This window comes from Chionomys nivalis, chromosome X (assembly GCF_950005125.1).
Source record: "Chionomys nivalis chromosome X, mChiNiv1.1, whole genome shotgun sequence".
Classification (NCBI taxonomy): Eukaryota; Metazoa; Chordata; class Mammalia; order Rodentia; family Cricetidae; genus Chionomys; species Chionomys nivalis.
In genome coordinates, this window is record NC_080112.1 from 131,723,428 (window position 1) to 131,729,723 (window position 6,296).

At 45.3% G+C, this 6,296-nt stretch overlaps 1 pseudogene; it reads left to right on the forward strand.

The window, feature by feature from the left end:
• Positions 1-2,999: 2,999 nt before the first annotated feature.
• LOC130868067 (ras GTPase-activating protein-binding protein 1-like) lies at positions 3,000-4,416 on the forward strand (annotated as a pseudogene).
• The last annotated feature ends 1,880 nt before the right edge of the window (positions 4,417-6,296 follow it).

The following is a 6,296-nucleotide window of genomic DNA, read 5'->3' on the forward strand; positions in this document are numbered from 1 at the left end:
ATACAACAGAAAACAAAACAGAGATCCTGACTCCACAAGGTAGAGGGCAAGAACCCCTCCGTAAACTGTCCTCTGATGGCCATCTATGCGCTGAGGGCTACATGGGCAGTGGGCATGCATGCACTTTCATGCATATGCTCGCTCTCTCTCTCTCTCTCTCTCTCTCTCTCTCATTTTAAGATTTTAAGTTGAGAAATAATTACGGAACTATTCAGGTTACTTTTTCAGTCCATCCAACTTCAGGCATCAAACAGCCCTTTCATCCCAAGCAAAAATTGGAGGTTCTTTGTGAAAGAAGGCAAACTGATACAAACTCCATCCATCCCACTGTGTCACTAGAGAGATGCTTACAATAATGTAAGAATTACAAATAAAATAGAAGAAAACTTTTCAAAGGGAAAAAAGCTAAAAGGGGGGAATTTATAACAGGGACTAAAAACAATATCATTGAAGAAATCTATAAAAGGGTTATGATACTAGCTGAGATAAAAGAATGTATTTAAATACCACCATCAGTGAAAAGCTTCGTGGGTGTCAGGAATCACAGAAGAACTACAATACACACCTTTTTTTGCACAAAGCTTCGGTCCCCCATCTTGGCAACTGGGCATTTCATAGAAAGAGATAAAACTGTGTTTTGTCCTCTATCATAACCACCAACAAGGACACCTTTGTAAAGTTTCATTTTCTAGAACTACCCAACCCTCTCAGAATAAATAGAGTAGACCTTCTACATACACCATGGCCTGAAGGAATGACAATGGTCATGGGGGTGAATGGCACAGATCCTAATCTCAAAACTGACTCCACGATAGCCGGGAGGTGGTGGTGCACGCCTTTAATCCCAGCACCTGGGAGGCAGAGGCTCTCTCCGAGTTTGAAGCCAGCCTGGTCTACAGAGTGAGTTCCAGGACAGTCAGGTCTATACAGAGAAACCCTGTCTCGAAAGACAAAACAAAATAAGCAAGCAAGCAAACAAACAAACAAAAAAAAAACCTGACTCCATGAACAAGTTCTCCTTTCTGAGCTTGCATCCTGGCCTTTAGAATGGAGAAAATTTAAGGCAAAATGACATGATTAAATATACTGTGGAAATAAGCATTCTGTGGACGGGGAGCTCATGGAGGCAGGCACTTTGACCTGTGCCAGCCCTAGCTTGGGTAGGGAGAGCTCATAAGAGTCCTATATGTGGGCAGGGCTGAGAGTTATGGTAAAGAAACTTCCAAACATACTGAACTTCAAACCCAGTGCTACATGAACTTCTCCTGGGGAGACATAAACAAATGTCTGCTCACTCCAGCATCAATGACAGATCAAAGTACTAATGCCATCCAAATCTGACATAGTGAACCAACGAGCTTATTGGTGTCATTTACTGGAGCATGACAGTGATGTCACTGAGGAGTCTCACACCAGCATGGGTTAACAAAATCTCCAAAAGCAACATAGATTGAGTTCCCACTTAAGTTCACTGCGCATACTCACGTACTGTTACACCGCAGGAGACTGTGTAGCTGGGGCAGATTACATACAGCTGGGAGCGGAATGCAGGAGAGAGTGGCTGAGAGCTCATATCTCCCCAATTTTCTCTGTGAGGAAATACCATCAGGATCTGTCCTGTAAGGCTCTTATGAATCTTCACAGCTGTTCTGATAACGATGGTAATGTTTGGTTGCTACCTCTTTTCAGAGGTCCACATTCCAGAACACGCGGAACCTCTGGGGTTCTTGGGGGCAGGGGAGAAGCACATATGAGCTGAGGCTATATAGCTCGGTGGTAGAGCAAGCCAAAAGTTTAAAGAAAAGCACCTATAACCCAGAACTTAGCCTCCTTCCTCACCCAGCTGGTTTCCATGGAAACCCCTAATCACACTTTCAAGGCTTCATTAGCACTGCCATTTGACTGTAATAAAGATAGAAAATACAGCTTTAATATAGTTAGCTTTTCATTAATTGCTTTTGTCGAAGAATTTTTCTGCCATTTAATGAAGAAGAAAGCAAACAGCAGTAATTTCCCCAAAAGGTCAGAGAGTGAGAACATATGGGAAATTTGCCTCTTGGAATGGTGTGGTCTTGCCTGACGAAATACCATCTCTCTGAGTTCAAAGTTGCTGTTTATGCAATAGGTGTGACAGAAAATTGGAAAGCGCTGGCTATGATGACAGTTCCATTTCTGAGGGCTCAAGATTAACAAGGAATCATTAGCCGTGTCCTCCTGCCACATTAGGTGTTAAGATTAGCAAGGATCTAAGACCCAGAAAGGACTCCACAAAATCAATGTAGTCTGGACTTTGATGCACGCTAGCAAGCCCAAGGACTCTAGGAACTTGAAAGTGCTTCAGAGAAGATTATGGATGTGATAATGACATGTTTTATTATGCATAGGTCACAGTCATTGAGCACTTACAATACAGCCATGCACCTTATGCTCTCTACCCCTTCTTGGCATCTCCTCACTGAATTCTTACCCCCAAATCTTATAAAGTAAATACTATTGGTGTCCACATTCAACAAAAGAAAATCAGAGGTTAAGGAAGTTGGTAACTCTGTATTCAGTACTGGGTAACAGCCCCAATCCACAAAAAGGAAAAGGGAAATGGAGCAAAACCACCCCAAGAATAAGAATTTCAAAGGGGAGGGTTGGAGAGATGACTCAGTGGTTAAGAGCACTGGCTGCTCTTCCAGAGGTCCTGCCCAACAACCACATGGTGGCTCACAACCATCTGTAATGGTATCTGAGTCCCTCTTCTGATGTGCCTAAAGACAGGTCACTCATATACATAAAATAAATATTTTTTTAAAAGAAAAAGAAAAAGGACAGAATTTCAAAGGGGCTGGAAAGATGATGCCGCGAGTCAAATGCTGGCTGTGCAAGTTTGAGATGCTGAATCTGAATCTCCAGAACCCATGTAAAAGTCAGACATGGCGATCGCTGGAGGTAGTCAGCCACCTACTCCCGCGCAGCAGCCAGGTCCTCTAACTCAGCCGTGCAGGTTGAATCGACCAAAGTGATGGTTATGGAGAAGCCTAGTCCCCTGCTGGCCGAGCGGGAGTTTGTGCGACAGTACTACACCTTGCTGAACCAAGCCCTGGACAAGCTACACAGATTTTATGGGAAGAATTCTTCCTGTGCCCATGGGGGCTTGGACTCCAACAGGAAGCCAGCAGATGCAGGCTAGGGGCAGAAGGAAATCCACAGGAAAGTGATGTCACAGAACTTCACCAACCGCCACACCAAGATTCGCCACGTGGATGCTCACGCCGCTCTGAATGACGGGGTGGTGGTCCAAGTGATGGGGCTCCTGTCCAATAATAATAACCATAATAATAACCAGGCTCTGCGGAGGGTCATGCAAACCTTTATTATTGCTCCTGAGGGTTTTGTTGCCAACAAATTCTATGTTCACAATGACATCTTCAGATACCAAGTTGAGGTCTTTGGTGGCTTTGTCACTGAACCTCAGGAGGAATCTGAGGAAGAAGTAGAAGAACCTGAAGAAAGACAGCAGACACCTGAGGTGGTGCCTGATGATTCTGGAACTTTCTATGATCAGGCTGTCAGCAATAAATTGGAGGAACATTTAGAGGAGCCTGTTTTGGAGCCAGAGCCAGAACTGGAGCCAGAGACAGAACCAGAACCCATGCCTGACATCCAAGAGAACAAGCCTGAGCCACCATTGGAGGAAGCTGCACACGAGGATGTGCAAAAGAGCACTTCCCCGGCCCCAGTGGATGTTGCCCCAGCACAGGAAGACCTGAGGACGCTTTCCTGGGCATCTGTGACTAGTAAGAACCTTCCTCCCAGCGGGGCTGTTCCAGTGACACGGACACCACCTCATGTGATTAAAGTGCCGCCTTCACAGCCCTGTCCAGAATCTAAGCCGGAATCACAGAATCTACCACAAAGACCTCAGAGAGATCAGAGAGTTCGAGAGCAACGGATCAATATTCCTCAGAGGGGACCCCGGCCAATCTGTGAGGCTGGTGAAGCAGGAGATATGGAACCTCGAAGGTTGGTGAGGCACCCTGACAGTCACCAGATCTTCATCAGGAACCTGCCACATGAGGTTGACAAGACAGAACTGAAGGATTTTTTCCAAAATTACGGGAACGTGGTGGAGCTGCGTAATAACAGTGGTCGGAAGTTACCCAACTTTGGTTTTGTTGTGTTTGATGATTCTGAACCTGTTCAGAAAGTCCTTAACAACAGGCCCATCATGTTCCGAGGCACAGTCCATCTGAACGTGGAGGAGAAGTCTCGCGCTGCCAGGGAAGGCGACCTCAGGGATTAACTGTCTTCTGACCAGGAGGCCCCTGTGGTGGGCCAAGTGGTGGCATGAGAGGCCCTCCCCGCAGACGCATGGTGCAGAAACCAGGCTTTGGTGTGGGCAGGGGGATTACAACTCCAAGGCAGTGAATTGCTTGGCCCCGATCTCCACACAGCACACAGCCCTGGCTCCTGCAGAATGGTGATTTCTTCAACCAGCCTTTGGTGCTTTGAATAAGAATGGCCCTCATAGGCTCATATATTTGAAGTAGGATTCTTTCATCGGATTAGGAGGTGTGGCCTTTGTTGGAGGAAGTGTGTCACAGGGGGGTGGGCTTGAAGTTTCAAAAGCCCATGCCAGGCCCAGTCTCTCTCTCTTTCTCTCTCTCTCTCTCTCTCTCTCTCTCGATCAGGATGTAGCTCTCAGCTACTGCTCCAGCACCATGTTTACTGTCATGCTCCCCACGATGACGATAATGGACTAACCCTCTGAAACTGTAAGCAAGTCCCCCAGTTAAATACTTTCTAAGAGTTGCTTTGGTCACAGTGTCTCTTCACAGCAATAGAACAGCGACTAAGACACTGCGTAAGGATGGGGACCTGAGTAATTCAGATCACCAGGCCCCATGTTGAAGCATGGTATGGCAGAAGGCACCTGCAATCCCAACACTGGCAGGTAGAGGTTGGCAGATCCTGGTACTTATTGGACAGCCAATCTAGCTAAAACAGCAAGATTCAGGTTTAGTGAAAGCTCCTGCATCAACAAAAATAATATGCAGAGTGACAGAGAAAGACACCCACAAACCCAATCTTTGGCCTTTATGTACACAGACATAGGCAAATTCATGTATCCACATTTGACTTTTGGGTCCTTTTTTTCTCTGGTCCTTCTCCCCAAAAGCAAACAGGAGAGAACAGTAGATTGAAATCACAAGCTGAACTGGAGATGTGGCTCGGTTGATAGAGTGCTTGCCTTGAAGACTGAAATCAATCTATGCCAGAATGCTTCAAGAACATCTTTAATAATTTAAAGCTCACGTAATTCAAGAATAATTTTCCCAAAAGATGGAAAAGAATACATTGTGAGGGAAAAGTGTTAGTGGATAGGGGGAGAATTGGAGGGAAGGAGATGGAAAGAGTATTTCAAGAAAATGCATTACACACATATATGAAAGCCTTCTTATGAAAAAACAATTTTTCAAGAATAGTAGCAGGTAGTTCCATTTCCCAGCTCCACAGTAGTAACGAAAAAGGAAAAAGAAATCACTGCATCTACTAGCTTTAAATATATGTGACTGCTGATTTTTCCTCAGTTAGAAAGATTCTCATTTCAAATTTTAATCCAGAAATAAAACTTAGTAAGTGTATTTCTGTCACATGATTTTAGATTCCCAGAATCTGAACTCACGCAAGCATGAGTCTTTATGAGATTATTTCTATCCTCCCGACTCCCCACCCCATTCTAAAGAGGAAGAAGGGTTCTTCCTTGAGAGATAAGCACACTTTTCTCTGTGGCACATGCAATGTGGGTAGTGATAGGAGACGCAGAAAAGTAAAGCCAAATTGATCACTCACTGCAGCACAAATAATAAAAACCCAGAAACAGATAATGGAGTTTAACCTGAAGATCAGAAAAGCAAAGCAGCCAGCCACTGGCTCTTACCTATACCTCAGACTGAAATGGCGATCCTGCCTCCAAGAATCTCAGAATGAGACTGTGTGTGAGAGCTGTCTCCTCCTGTTTTATATTCCTCTACAGTGCTGGGATTAAAGACGTGCACCACTACTGCTTGGTTTCTATGGCAAACTAGTATGACTCCTGGGATTAAAGGTGTGTGCCACCCCTGCCTGGTTTGCATAACTGACTAGTGTGGCTGTTTTACTCTCCGATCTTCAGGCAAGCTTTATTTAGACCTGGAAGGAGGTGGGTGGTCCTTGGACTCCCAACAGGGCAGGGAACCCTGACTGCTCTTAGGGCTGAAGAGAGAGGGGGAGTTGATTGGGGGACGGGGAGGGATATGGGAGGCAGT